Genomic DNA, 16,595 nt, shown 5'->3' on the forward strand with positions numbered 1-16,595 from the left:
TTTTCTTATTTCTGCGAATCTACCGTTACTTACTGGTTTTACTTGAAAGTATGTGTGTGTTTTCTGATAGCAAAGCCACATCGGGCTATCTGCTCAGCCCACCGAGGGGAATCGAACCCCTGATTTTAGCGTTGTATTACTTGAAAGTACCACAAAAACATAGTTATTGCATTCAAACGTCAACTAGGCTGCCCTTTGACCGAATAATCTAAAATAATCAACGAATATTTGCCTTACAAAATAATATCTTGTAATACCTATGAAAGAAGTAATTTTACAGAAAAAACTAACACAAACATTTGTTATTACACAACCATGTTAAAATAACATGTCACCTCCACCACGATATTAAGAAATTCCATTAAAACCCTCTTTATGAAAATAAAAAATTCGATAAAGACTGGAGCTTGAACATGGTATAAACTATAAAATATGCCAACATGCACCCACTAGAATACAATAAAGTTCCATCTTAACTTAGTTTTATGTACTTGTTTGTTTGTTTTGAATTTCGCGCAAAGCTACACGAGGGCTATCTGCGCTAGCCGTCCCTAATTTACCAGTGTAAGACTAGAGGAAAGGCAGCTGGTCATCACCACCCACCGCCAACTCTTGGGTTACTCTTTTACCAACGCATAGTTAGATTGACCGTCACAATATAACGCCCTCGCGGCTGAAAGGGCGAGAACATGTTAGGTGAGACGGGGATTCGAACCCGCGACCCTCAGATTATGAGTCGAGTGCCTAGACATGCCGGACCCAACTTAGTTTTGCGGTTTGAATAAAACGTCTTTATATGGCTCGTTAATCTATAAAAAAATATACTGCACTCAGAGCTGTTCTATTAAATCATTAGATTTAAGTATTTATATGAATAACTAAAACAAAAGCACACTACAAACGGAATATGTTTTCTCGAACGATTCCTTGATATTGTACAGAAATAATTTGGAAAAAGCCCGACATGACCAGGTGATTAAGGCGCTCGACTAGCAATCCGAGGATCGCGGGTTCGAATCTCCGTCACGCCATACATGTTCGCCCTTTCAGCCATGTGGGCGTTCTAATGTGACGGTCAATCCAACTCTTCGTTGGTAAAAAAGTAGTCCAAGAGTTGGCGGTGGGTGGTGATGAATAACTGCTTTCCCTCTAGTCTTACACTGCTAAATTAGGAACGGCTAGCGCAGATAGCCCTCTTGTAGCTTTGAGCGAATTTCAAAAACAAACAAAACACTTGGAAAATATTTGTATCAGTCTTTTTACAGTATTTGTTAACGCGCTGTATTAGCCTTAAACAACATATTATATAGTATTGAAAGAAGTGGTTAAAATCGGGATGGAGCAGGGAATCTGGTTTCCAGCTGAGAAGAGATGAAACAATATTATAAGATAATTTGAGGTTTGTGGAGGGAATAAATTAGAACAAACAATAATATTGGATAATTTTAAGTTTGTGGAGGAACGAAAATGAGGGTAAACAACATTATCGGACAATTTTAAAGTTTGTGAAGAAATTAAATGAGGATAAACAGTAATATAGGGCAATTCAAAGAGGAACTAAAATGAGGATAAACAATAATATAGGGTAATTCAAAGAGGAACTAAAATGAGGATAAACAGTAATATAGGGCAATTCAAAGAAGAACTAAAATGAGGATAAACAGTAATATAGGGTAATTCAAAGAGGAACTAAAATGAAGATAAACAGTAATAAAGGGTAATTCAAAGAGGAACTAAAATGAGGATAAACAGTAATATAGGGCAATTGAAAGAGGAACAAAAATGCGGATAAACAGTAATAAAGGGTAATTCAAAAAGGAACTAAAATGAAGGTAAACAGTAATAAAGGGTAATTCAAAGAGGAACTAAAATGACGATAAACAGTAATACAGGGCAATTCAAAGAGGAACAAAAATGTGGATAAACAGTAATAAAGGGTAATTCAAAGAGGAACTAAAATTAGGATAAACAGTAATATAGGGCAATTCAAAGAGGAACAAAAATGAGGATAAACAGTAATATAGAACAATGCAAAGAGGAACAAAAATGAGGATAAACAGTAATATAGGGCAATTCAAAGAGGAACTAAAATGATGATAAACAGTAATATAGGGCAATTCAAAGAGGAACTAAAATGAGGATAAACAGTAATATAGGGCAATTCAAAGAGGAACTAGAATAAGGATAAACAGTAATATAGGGCAATTCAAAGAGGAACTGAAATGAGGATAAACAATAATATTAGGTAATTCAAAGAGGAACTAAAATGAGGATAAACAGTAATACAGGAAAATTCAAAGAGGAACAAAAATGTGGATAAACAGTAATAAAGGGTAATTCAAAGAGGAACTAAAATTAGGATAAACAGTAATATAGGGCAATTCAAAGAGGAACTAAAATGAGGATAAACAGTAATATAGGGCAATTCAAAGAGGAACAAAAATGAGGATAAACAGTAATATAGGGCAATTCAAAGAGGAACTAAAATGATGATAAACAGTAATATAGGGCAATTCAAAGAGGAACTAAAATGAGGATAAAGAGTAATATAGGGCAATTCAAAGAGGAACTAGAATAAGGATAAACAGTAATATAGGGCAATTCAAAGAGGAACTGAAATGAGAATAAACAATAATATTAGGTAACTCAAAGAGGAACTAAAATGAGGATAAACAGTAATATAGGGCAATTCAAAGAGGAACTAGAATAAGGATAAACAGTAATATAGGGCAATTCAAAGAGGAACTGAAATGAGGATAAACAATAATATTAGGTAACTCAAAGAGGAATTAAAATGAGGATAAACAGTAATATAGGGCAATTCAAAGAGGAACTAAAATGAGGATAAACAGTAATATAGGGCAATTCAAAGAGGAACTAGAATAAGGATAAACAGTAATATAGGGCAATTCAAAGAGGAACTGAAATGAGGATAAACAATAATATTAGGTAACTCAAAGAGGAACTAAAATGATGATAAACAGTAATATAGGGCAATTCAAAGAGGAACTAAAATGAGGATAAACAGTAATATAGGGCAATTCAAAGAGGAACTAGAATAAGGATAAACAGTAATATAGGGCAATTCAAAGAGGAACTGAAATGAGGATAAACAATAATATTAGGTAACTCAAAGAGGAACTAAAATGAGGATAAACAGTAATATAGGGCAATTCAAAGAGGAACTAGAATAAGGATAAACAGTAATATAGGGCAATTCAAGAGGAACTGAAATGAGGATAAACAATAATATTAGGTAACTCAAAGAGGAACTAAAATGAGGATAAACAGTAATATAGGGCAATTCAAAGAGGAACTAAAATGAGGATAAACAGTAATATAGGGCAATTCAAAGAGGAACTAGAATAAGGATAAACAGTAATATAGGGCAATTCAAAGAGGAACTGAAATGAGGATAAACAATAATATTAGGTAACTCAAAGAGGAACTAAAATGATGATAAACAGTAATATAGGGCAATTCAAAGAGGAACTAAAATGAGGATAAACAGTAATATAGGGCAATTCAAAGAGGAACTAGAATAAGGATAAACAGTAATATAGGGCAATTCAAAGAGGAACTGAAATGAGGATAAACAATAATATTAGGTAACTCAAAGAGGAACTAAAATGAGGATAAACAGTAATATAGGGCAATTCAAAGAGGAACTAGAATAAGGATAAACAGTAATATAGGGCAATTCAAAGAGGAACTGAAATGAGGATAAACAGTAATATTGGGTAAATCAAAGAGAGACTAAAATGAGGAGTTTATTCGGTGGTCAAGATTTCAGCTGTGGCAAACTATTCACAGTAAGATAGATCTGATAGCGGTGGGCGTAATGACCTTTTTACCTTGTCACACAAGATCATCGAAGGTCGTACAGTTCTGGCTGTTGTCAAAACTTGTATTTTTTTATAATATACAATATGTACTTTATAAATTTTTAATTTAACAACTGGATGAAACAAATTCATAACAAGTAATGCTCAACTGCAAATAGTGTACATTGTTTGTTTTATTGTTATGAAATGAATAAATAGTTAGTAAATAGGGCCTGTGGTCTGTTGTATTGTTATAAACAGAGAAATTAGTAAGCAAATAGTGCACATTGTTTGTTTTATTGTTATAAGATGAATAAATAGTTAGTAAATAGGGCCTGTGGTCTGTTGTATTGTTATAAACAGAGAAATTAGTAAGCAAATAGTGCACATTGTTTGTTTTATTGTTATAAAATGAATAAATAGTTAGTAAATAGGGCCTGTGGTCTGTTGTATTGTTATAAACAGAGAAATTAGTAAGCAAATAGTGCACATTGTTTGTTTTATTGTTATAAAATGAATAAATAGTTAGTAAATAGGGTCTGTTGTCTGTTGTATTGTTATAAACAGAAAAAGTAGTAAATAGAACCCATAGTTTCTTTTATTGTTTTTGTGTAAAGTTGCACAATGAACATTCTATGGTCGACAGAGCACCAGTGTTTTATCTAGGAGAAGGGGGGGCAAAGGGGTACATCTGTCCCCGGGCGCAGCATCTGGAGTGGGGCGCCAAATTGATGTTAAATATTTAGGAATTATGGCTTACATTTTGTTTGTCACAAGGGGGCGCGAAAACTGACTATGTCCCCGAACGTTGAAAACCCTAGCTACGCAACTGCAGAGCACAGAATATCTCTTATCAGTGCAGTTATAAGAAACATACACCAGAAAAATAAATTATATACTTAGTTTGGCTGCGTAAATTATATCATAAACATATGAACAGAAATTATTAGCTAATAACAGGTATGTGAATTCGTGTGTGAATGAATTTTCAAGACGTTTTACTGACATCTTTACTGTAGGTAATATGTCAAAACGTATGAAACTATTAAACAAACCAAGGTGTAATATTAGCTAAGCTGTCCAGGGTGGTTTTGTATTCTAAAATGGAACTTCTGCACATATGAAATAAATCCATCTCTCAGTAAGAGCTCAGGAGTGTATGTTAGCACATTTACATTCATGTGTTGTGGAAGATCCTTGATTTCTCAGTACGGCTGTATTTTACAAGCCACATGTCACAACCTGGTGCTGAGTACCAGCTGTAACTTACAAGCCACATGTCACAACCTGGTCCTAAATACCAGCTGTAACTTACAAACTACATGTCACAACCTAGTTTTAAGTACCAGCTGTATCTTACAAACCACGTATCACAACCTAGTATTGAGTACCAGCTGTAACTTACAAGCTATATGTCACATCCTGGACCTAAATACCAGCTGTATCTTACAAACCACAAATCACAACCTTGTACTAAGTACCAGCTATATTTCATAAATCACGTGTCACAAATTGGTAAAACTGAATAATTTATTTCATGGTTTTCACATTATTTTATTAAACAAATAGGTCGTTAAAGTTTGTTTGAAATTAAACAAAATCGGCTGTTTGTGTTTTGTCCACCATGGGTATAGAAATCTGGAGTCGTAGGTCCGCGATACACTGCTGTGCCATTGTGGGATACTCACTAAAGTTTGCCCTAATCGCCAGCTGATTTTGCACATGCGGCTTTATCTATGGTTGGATGACAAAATCAGTAACTTTGTTTTATTACCTATGTTAACTGATGTCCGTTTTGAATTACTATAACAATTATAAACCCGTGAATAAAATTCTCGTGAGGTTCGTTGTTAGTTTTAGTTAAACCCTGGAGTCTTATGTTAAAATACTTTCCAGTTGCCTCACTTGTTAAAAATATCATTAAAAACTGTTAAACAATAACTTATTAATAGTGTAGATTTTCTCAACAGAATCTCGAAGCAGTCTTATCAGAAACCTTTTCATTAAAAAATGCCGAACATAACGAAAACAAAAAAGAAATCGGACACAAAGGTAAACATGAGTGATTTGCCTCGTCTAAATGACACTCACTTCATGTTCACGTTAGCACGTGTTAACAACCATTCGAAGCACGCAAAACGTACTTGGATTAACAACATCCTCGTAATTTACATCTACTTAGTACAAGGATTTCTCCTTGAATCACTTCTATTTCTTGAAGTTATATATACATGTACATAAGCTTGCTTGTTTATTACTTTCTGAAACATCACTTGCAAGTGACCAATATTTTTAACACGAACCATATTAATATCCTTTAACTGCGCATGCGAGAAAACGATGCGTCTATTTACAGTTCACAGGAACTATACTTTAATTTAAAGACATCGATATGTGTGATTTAGACCAAAACCACGTTTGGATATCATCCGTGTCCACCGTGAGGAATTTAACCCTTGTTTTTGAGTTGTAAGTTCGTAAACTTTGAACAGCAAATCAAGTAGTTTGAAATGTTATTTTCAGTTGGTTTATATATACATACTGTGTTTTATATCAGAATTGTCTACGTTTTTCGATAAACATCGAAGCGTTAAATGAAAATTATCAAACCTGTTTTGTAAGAAGTGTTATTTGCTCTTAAAAATAAAATTAGTTCGAAAAACAAACGATAATAAACTTATTACTATACATGGCAACGTTCATTTTTTTTAACCATTTCTTAGCTAATACGAAACTTTCTGAATGAATAAATTTAAAAAGTTTTCTAAAACCATTTACAGTGAGTGAGGCCCCGGCATGGCCAGGTGGGTTAAGGCGTGCGACTCGTAATTTGAGGGTCGCGGGTTCGCATCCCCGTCGCGCTAAACATGCTCGCCCTTTCAGCCGTGGGGGTGTTATAATGTGACGGTCAATCCCACTATTCGTTGGTAAAAGAGTAGCCCAAGAGTTGGCGGTGGGTGGTGATGACTAGCTGCCTTCCCTCTAGTCTTACACTACTAAATTAGGGACGGCTAGCACAGATAGCCCTCGAGTAGCTTTGTGCGAAATTCAAAAACAAACAAACGAACAGCGAGTGTGAATTTTCATAAATATATTTAACTGCAACATAATAATCTTACTTCTCAGACTATCACACGCAACCCAATTTTACTTCATACAACCAGAGTGATGTATGGTTTGTTGTTGGTTTGTTTTTTTTACATATATTATGGGAACTACCCGTTAAAATACACTTAAATGTAGCTTAATATATAAAAGTAGATTTTCTACACAGAATGGCAAAATAATTTGACCAATCAATTTTCATTTTCAATAACAGTAACAAAATAAAGGCTGAAATGGAGTGGGGGTAAGAATGTCAACGACCTAATTAATGTGGACATGGCACGTGCTAATGATCGTGCGTGGAGTAAAGATGTCTTAACAGTTTACATCTACTAATGACGAGGATTTGTTTTTGGGTGACTTGAATTTCGTGAAGTTTAGGAAAAACAGACTGCAGGAGTAAACATGAAGCACAATTAGAGCCATAAGCACGATGTTCGTAAACGAATCGTGCTTACTGGTGTGACGGTATTCTCCTCTTAAGAACTAATACCACGTGTTTGTGTCCACAATACCAGCTCACCTTCCCAGATACCTTCCCCCTAAGTCTGGCATAGACAGGTGGTTAGGGCGCTCGACTCGTAGTCTAAGGGCCGCGGGTTCGAATTCCCGTCACACCAAACATGTTCTTGCCCTTTCAGTCGTGAGGGCGTTATATTGTGATGGTCAATCCTACTATTCGTTGGTAAAAGAGTAGCCCAAAAGTTGACGGTGGATGATGATGACTCGTTGCCTTCCCTCTAGTCTTACACTGCTACATTAGGGACGACTAGCGCAAATAGCCTTCGTGTAGCTTTGCACGATATTCACAAACAAACAGATCCGCCCAGTGACTCAGCTGCAACTATGAGGATTTCTAACACTTACCAAAAGAGTTTTGACACCCAATGTGGGTAAACAACACTCTACAGTCTTGCTCTAAACAATAATAACAAACTAAAATGTTCCGAGATTTTATCCGAAACTGCCCAATAAAAATTCCATATCGGGAATATCGCGAGGGGTATAACACACGTACTTTATTGGTTGTTCCTTCAGAGAGAAGCCATGCCGTCCGACTCGAACGTTTTAACAATTTGAAGAACTTTTTTTTTCGTAGAATACGTTTTAAAAACATAAACAGTTGATCAAATAAATCTCTTAGAGATCACTAAATCCCTGTCACTGATTCTAACAAAGACCACTTGTCTTTGTTCCACAGAATTCACTAACTTATTAACAAAGTAATCAGTCTTTCACGTAGGAGGACCTAGTTGTAGAAAAAGCAATATTCTTTGCTGTGACCTTGGACTGTGACCTGAATTTAATCATTTATACCACAGCTAACATAATTTGTTGTTTTTTTATGCTCAAGCGAAAAGTTGCAAAACGGGTTATTCGTGTCGTGGATATCGAACCTCAAATTTTATCGTTGTAAGCAATAGAGCTTATTGCAGAACCACTGTGGGGCCCTTGACGATGTAACTGCGTCAACTAGGTAATTAGGTCTTCCTGAATTCCACACACGATGTCTTAAACCATAACTTGTTGTCATTGAAAATACGTGATCAAAATCTGTCCGATAATGTCTAAGACACATTACTTTAATATAGCGCCATTGCACCAAGCCGGTGTTAATTACACGATACAACATACACATCTCCTAACAAGAAAAATACGTTACAGCTGACTAAACACGTCAATGTAAAAAAAGAGGCTGTTACAAACACTTAACGTCAATTTAAGAAAGTTTACATTAATAAAATAGTATACGTGTATGTGCATACCCTAAACACATCTGTTTTAATTTGGGGTTGAACAACCTCTTGTAGTACATACATAAACACACATACACACAGCGCTTACTTGGTCTGCTTATTTAAGTCATTTTTAATGCTCTGTTTCAAATATTTCTTTACCACAACATCAGCACCACGTTGGTTTCACCCAACATGGTTCAGCCTTCCCAACCCTTCGATTCCAGTGGTGTCTCTGAATAGAGGGACGAGTTTTGTTTGTTTGTTTTGAATTTCGCGCAAAGCAACACGAGGCCTATCTGCGATAGCCGTCCTTAATTTATCAGTGTAAGACTAGAGGGAAGACAGCTTGTCATCACCATCCACCGCCAACTCTTGGGCTACTCTTTTACCAACAAATAGTGGGATTTACCGTAATATTATAACCCCCCTCACTGCTGAAAGGGCGAACATGTTTGGTGTGACAGGGATTCGAACCCGTGATCCTCGGATTATGAGTCGCACACCTTAACCCACCTGGTTATGCGGGGCCAATGAAGCGATAGACTACAGGAAGTAGAACCAGTCAACACTGCAAACCCCGAAGTCTAGGACTACTACTATTTTACCAGCGGGCCTGGCATGACCAAGTGGGTGAGGTGCTCGGCTCACAATTCGCGTCTCACCAAACAAGCTCGGCCTTTCAGCAGTGGGGGCGTCATAATGTTATTATCAATCCCGATATTCGTTGGTAAAAGAGTAGCCCAGAGTTGGCGGTTGGTGGTGATGACAAGCTGCTTTCCCAGTAACAGTTAACACAGCCAGGTGGTTAAGGCGCTCGGCTCATAATATGAGGGTCACGAATTCGAAACCCCGCGGCATCAAACATGCTCGCCCTTTCAGTCGTTGGTAAAATAGTAGCCCAAAAGTTGGCTGTGGGTGGTGATGACTAGCTGTCGTCCGTCTAGCCTTTCACCAGTAAATTAGAAACAGCTAGCACAGATAGGCTTCGTGTATTTTCGCATGAAATCCATGACAAGCCAACCAAACCTTTCACGAACGAACGGTAGGATTAATTGTCATAACAAAACATTCCCAAAGTTGAGCATGTTTGGTGACAGGATTCTAACTCGCAACACGCAGATTTAAGGCCAGGAATTGAAGAAAAACGTTCTTTCATACTGAAGAAGAAATCAACATGAACATTCAAAATATCAGATTTTTCTCGGGTATTTTTTAACCCTAACTATAAGCAATCACAATGTTTAGAAAGGCTCACCTAAAGCCTTTTGTTCTCTTACACCTTTATTTCCCTTTACAACGTTTAGAAAATCGAACCTGAACCCTTTGTTCTCTACTTCCCTCACTAGCTCATCCGGCTGTAATCTCATGTAAATTAATTATGTACGTTTTATTCTAATAAAATCTTAATTGCGTGATTACTTTTAACGCAAAGGGGCGCTGTGTGCAACCCGTACTTTTAATCACCTATTTCTCAGGCTTTTTTACAGTTTATACATATCAGCATAGCTGAGAATTTCTGGATTGTGCTGTCCAGAAAAATGTTAAAAATCCAGTGTTTTCGTTAACTTCTATGCATTTATTTATTGAAACTGTAATTATGCTAACACAGGATATGAGCAATCGTTTCAAGTAAGAAGAATATAAATAATTATATTTCAATAAGATCTCATTGTTACGTTTTAGTCAGATTGACTTTATTTGTTTACTTCAGTCTGAAAAAAAACTGTAAACTTTCTCATTTTTAAGTAAAATCCACGTCACACCAAACGGTCTCACCCTTTAAGCCGTGAGGACATTATAAAGTTACAGTCAATCTCACTATTTTTTGGTAAGTAGTCGCCCAGGAGTTGTTTATAAGTGGTAATTACTAGCTGTCTTCCTAAAGTCTTTCACCATTAGATTACACACGACTAGCATAGATAGCCCTCGTGCAGCTTTGCGCGGAATTCAAAATAAAGAAACCGATCGTAAGAGTTCCTAATTCTTAATATTGTTTGTTTGTTCGTTTTTGAATTTCGCGCAAAACTGAGGTTGTCTGCGTTAGCCGACCCTAATTTAGCAATGTAAGATTATAGGGAAGGCAACTATTCATCACCAACCACCCCCAACTCTTGGGATACTCTTTTACCAACGAATAGTGGGATTGACAGTGACATTATAACACATTCGCGGCTGAAAGGGAGAGTATGTATGGTGTGACGAGGATTCGAACCCGTGACCCTCGGATTACGAGTCAAGCGCCCTAACCACCTGGCCATGCCGGACCTAGGTCGTTAATAATGGCCTCACTGAACAGAGGAGAAAAACTGATCGATTACTGTTGTTGAACATCTACCGAACTAGTTCATGTTCCATGGAATCACTATTCCATAGCTACAGCCATGGTCAATCCATTGTTAGAAGTGGCTACTTCAGAATACCATGGAGAGTTAAATTGCTGTATATAAAACCTTTGTAACAACTGCTTCAAATTTCTTAATGTATACGCTATTGGTAAAATCGACTGAACTGTGTGAAGAAGTGGTCTTATCCTTGTAATGGCATGTAAATCGCTATCCATAAATTATACCGAATTGGAAGAAAATTTGTAACAAATAAAAACTTTATTCTAGTGCTATAAAATTAATAAGATATAAAATTATTGTGTGTGTTTTTTTCTTACAGCAAAGCCACATCAGGCTATCTTCTGAGGCCACCAAAAATATTATGAGTCCGATATAAATAAAGAATTCTGTCACGTTATCAAATTTCTTTAGATATTACCTTATCTTGAAAAACATAAGGGTAAAATTAACAGATCTGAGGAAAACGATACAAATGTACGTTTCACAAATGCATCACTTGTAACAACCATGGTTTCGCAACGATGCCTTTGCTGCTGAATGATGAGAAACGTACACTTGTCTTGTTTTTCTTCAGTTCTTTAATTATGGAATTTCACCAAGTACCGACGGCTTCAAGCATAAGTTATGGGAAATGTTTTTTTTCCTTTTTCATGGGCCCGGCATCGCCAGGCAGTTAAGGCACCCAACTCGTAATCCGAGGATCGTGGGTTCGAATCCCCGTCACACCAAACATGCTCACCCTTTCAGCCGTGGGGGCGTTATAAAGTCACGGTCAATCCCACTATTCGTTGGTAAAAGAGTAGTCCAAGAGTTGGCGGTGGGTGGTGCTGACTATCTGCCTTCCCTCTAGTCTTACACTGCTAAATTAGGGACGGTTAGCACAGAGAGCCCTCGAGTAGCTTTTCGCGAAATTCAAAACAAACTAAACCATTTTCCATGTTTCACATTAAAACAATGACACATAAACATTACAGTTTATCTTGCTGTTCCAACTAGTATTCATTCTATTCAGTCATATTCGAAGATCCTACTGTAGAAATATGTTAACAGGATATTACTGTTTCTTTCGTAATTACATTTCACATTTTCTTGTATTAACGCCACTCATTAGTCACTGCTTTCATCAAATACGGTCGATGTGATAATGAAAAATGACTTTATCTTTGAAATACAAAGAACAATTAGAAACGACAAACCTGAAGGAAGAACACCTTTCACTGGCCTAAAAACACCTGTTGATATGACAACAAACGTTATGATGCACAGTGTTGGGAAATCTCTGTGAACAGAAGTCTTGCGTGACAATAACCGAAGGTTGACATTGTTATAACACTGACTTCCACACTTCGGCCGAGCCATAACACAAACACTGTCTTTTCTCATCTGGTGCAGTTCATTCGTTACTAACAGCGTTAAGCTTCCTCAAAGTTCAGACACACAGGATTTCCAACAGATTTCCTGGCCACACAACCTCAAGAAGACGCTCGTTCACTTCGACGAACCTTCCAACGTGGACACCCGCATGGTCATTACCGCGACAGGACGACTGTGTAGTCACTTCACTGTTTCTGTTGGTGCGCCTTAGGTTATGTTCAACTAGAAAGTATCCTTAAATCAGCGAGTACAAACTGGTGACAGTGCGATAATGAACGTGGACAGAAACACGCCAGCGCAATGACAGAAAAAAATATATATATGTGTATCCAACACCCTGCCTACGCACGTTACTAACAAGAAACTGTGTTTAACGGAGAGAAATATCACGAACAATATTCTATCAAATTAAGTAACAAACAGCTCGGTCGTGACTGGTATAAATAACACTAACCATTCATATTTGGTTACAAATAAACATTTAAAGGTACTGTATTAATACATTACACTTCAACACACACAACAGAGTGAAAAAAAAAAAAAAAGAAGTTAAATATTCAGAACATTTCGAAGTGTCGCCACAGAGTAGGTAGGCTTGCTGATGGATCGCAGATGTCACAGGAGTGATGGCAGACTAGAAACTGATGCGCGCGCCGCGTGGCTGGAGTCTTTTGCTCATGTACAAGTATTGAACCCTCTTCTCCTCTCTTAAAAAAAAACAACAGAAAACTTTCGTTTTTTTCCACTCGTGTAACAAAATACATATTTTTATTTAAAATAACCAGAATTTGCAATTGACCATCGTGAAATCTCTTTTATATTTTGTTAGACTAGTTTTCCTGAAGCTAAAATATATTCATGAAAAATTAAACACCAGACTTCCACTTCATTGGTATTTGATCAGGGTTTAATTCAATCAGTCCATTAGAAAACTAATGCATAGTATGGCTTGAAAGGAAATGGCGCCCGAGTCGCGCCAAACATGCTCGCCCTCCCAGCCGTGGGGGCGTTATAATGTGCGGTCAATCCCACTATTCGTTTGTTAAAGAGTAGCCCAAGAGTTGGCGGTGGGTGGTGATGACTAGCTGCCTTCCCTCTAGTCTTACACTGCAAAATTAGGGACGGCTAGCACAGATAGCCCTCGAATAGCTTTGTGCGAAATTACAAAAACATGCTCGCCCTTTCAGCCGTGGGAACGTTATAATGTGACGATCAGTCCCACTATTCGTTGGTAAAATAGTAGTCAAAGAGTTGGCGGTGGGTGGTGATGACTAGCTGCCTTTCCTCTAGTGTTACTCTACTAAATTAGGGACGGCTAGCACAGATAGCCCTCGAGTAGCTTTGTGCGAAATTCAAAAAAACAAACAAACAAATTACCTAGTGGTAGGTAAAGACATGGAACCACAACTCTGAAGCAAGGTATATTCGATGCAGTATTTGAAAGAGTATGGAAGACCATAATTTTTTTTATCATCTTTGTTTACATCCTTGTTTTATATAATGATGAAAACATTAAATTTCCAGGCTACTTCTAAGTTATAAGTGATAAACTCTAAACGAGATAAGTGTGTTTTTTTTTTCATGAACACAAAAAAATGTTCACAGAATATTAGGATTACAATTTTTCAATGAAAGCACTTAGTTTAGCTTTGAAAAATCGTTATTACGAAATTTACTTTCATTATTAGGATAAAAAATATTCAGACGCCAAATCTATACAAATATTAAGTCTATTAATAAATTTATTACAGTTTTGTCTTCACTGCTGAGAAAAATATTGTTTTGGAAAACAAAAATTTCTTTACGATATCCTCGCTTCTGTTTTATTTTTTGCACGTGTGTTTTTCCTTACGTATGTTACAAGTTGTACGGAAAAGATTATCAACATTTTTAAAAATATAATTTTTCAACCCATAATTAATAGTTTCGCTGCTGAAACTTCGAGGTAGAACCAAACAATAATAATAATAACCACAGAACGTGTCATACATTTGATATGGGGGTAAATTAGAGCACACTCCTTTTGGTATTGGTCTAACGATCTCTCATTTGCTTCCGTAATTCTTTACTTTATTTTGACGTTGCAGCGAAGGCCACCGACCAATCATCGCCCACACTAAAATTCCACCCACCAATAATCTGTCGTCAGCCGAACTCATAAGCATTTCAGTTCCAGGCCTAAACAGATGGTAAAGGTCTGTAATGACCTCTATGATTTTAAAGCACGAAGAACGTTGAATAAGTTAATCTCTCACAATAATAAATATTAAAACAACAAGGAAGGAGACAATTTGTAATATCAAGAAAAAGTGCAATATTTGAATCTTTTTGAATAAGTAATTTATTGTTGTCAAGAAACCTTCCTCTACGTATATATTTAGCTATAAACGTTCATCCCAAGACGAACTTTGCCGTCACTGAAAAAAACAATATAAACAAGATAATTTGCTTCTGTTGACATTTCTTGTTAACGTTCAGAATTTGCTACGTCAAAATTACTTATCACCTCGCATATAATACTATTATACGACATATAAATTGTACTTAAAGTAATTTATGACTGGCTTTTAGTTTCTTGTAGTGGTATACTTAAACATAAATACCAAAAACACTACATTTTACGTATGGTAAATTATTTTCATATATTGGGTTTATAACGCAAAAATTTGACTTTTAAACCCCGTGGTATTCAAAGAGAAAACAACTTATTGTATAGCTTTGCGCTAGAACAAATTCTTTAAGAGGTAACAAGTTATATGCCCCCCGCTAGTACAGCGGTATGTCTCCGGATTTACAACGCTACAATCAGGGGTTCGATTCAGCAGATTAGCCCTTTGTGACTTTGTTATACGAAAAAAAACACAAACAAGTTATGTATAAATTAAATCGGTTCCAAATTTATGTAGTTCTATTTTTCCAATAGAATTAAAATAACTATTTCTTCTCACAATAATAAAAATATCAGTTGTTTTTAAATAAAAACTTTTTAGTCTAATTTAATGTTCAATTCATCAATGACAACTGTCGGCCCCTATCGGTGAAACTTGAAACACATAAAATCGAAATGTAAACAGTGTCTTTTATACTGCAGACCAACATTACAAAAAAAAACAAATCTGTGATTACAAATTATATATAAGATATATGATTTTTATTTTGTGTAAAACATAAAGACAACAGCCCTCCAGTTGCCCAGCGGTATGTCTGCGTACTTACAACGCTAAAAACCGGGTTTTGATACCCGTGATGGGCAGAGCACAGATAGCCCATTGTGTAGCTTTGTGCTTAATTCAAGACAACAAAGACAACACATTGGTACATGTTGCGTTCGTTCAGGTTTCCTCAGTTGATTGATTTGTTTAGTTTGTTTTGTATTTTGCGCAAAGCTGGACGAGGGCTATCTGCGCTAGCCGTTCCTAATTTAGCAGTGTAAGACTAGAAAGAAGACAGCTAGTCATCAACCCCACCGCCAACTCTTGAGCTACTCTTTTACCAACGAATAGTGGGATTGACCGTCACATTATAACGCCCCTACGGCCGAAAGGGCGAGCATGTTTGATGTGACGGGGATTCGAACTCGCGATCCTCAGATTACGAGTCGAACGACAGTTATGCATAACTTACTAATGAATGGATTTGTAATATTAAGGTCCGAAGTCGGTATGTTTGCAGAAAATATTCACAAAATCGTGATAAAAAGTGTCTTAAAATCTTAAACGGTAAATTATTTTATTTTTCTATGTCAAAATAGTCATAATTCTTTGGCACAAACGCACAAAAATAAACTCGCAACCTATCAGTCCGTTCATTTAGACACGAAAAAAAATTTTATAGAAAATGATATAGCAGGTCAGCTGATTTTCAAAACATACCCGTGGGAATATCTTTTGATAGTGTGAGAAAGCAGCGGGAAGTGATTACTTATCTATCCTGCTGATTAACGAAGTGTGATATATAAACGATTGGGCCTAGAGACATGTACAAAACGTAAAAACAGCACTTATGAGACAGAACTCACGTTTATGACTATCTTCTGGTAAGACGAGTAACGTGAAGCAGAAAACAACAACACCTTCTAGCTGAAATCAAGCATGAGTTCATTAATCAATTCCATTTATAAGCACTTCAATAATAAGTATTAAATTATTTTGAGTGACAGTCAAGGGTAATGTTATAAATACAACGAAATACATACGTAGAACGATCCA

General features: G+C 36.5%; 1 protein-coding gene across 1 annotated transcript in view; it reads right to left on the reverse strand.

Annotated features, from left to right (window-relative positions):
* The window catches only part of LOC143245245 (uncharacterized), a 141,558-nt gene extending 128,528 nt beyond the window's left edge, over window positions 1-13,030 (reverse strand). Inside the window, exon 1 of the mRNA XM_076491387.1 lies at window positions 12,210-13,030. The gene's annotated coding sequence lies outside the window, so the exon portion shown is untranslated. The remainder of the gene's footprint in view (window positions 1-12,209) is intronic.
* Window positions 13,031-16,595: the final 3,565 nt, after the last annotated feature.

The sequence above is a fragment of the Tachypleus tridentatus genome, chromosome 2, assembly GCF_004210375.1.
Source record: "Tachypleus tridentatus isolate NWPU-2018 chromosome 2, ASM421037v1, whole genome shotgun sequence".
Taxonomy (NCBI): Eukaryota; Metazoa; Arthropoda; class Merostomata; order Xiphosura; family Limulidae; genus Tachypleus; species Tachypleus tridentatus.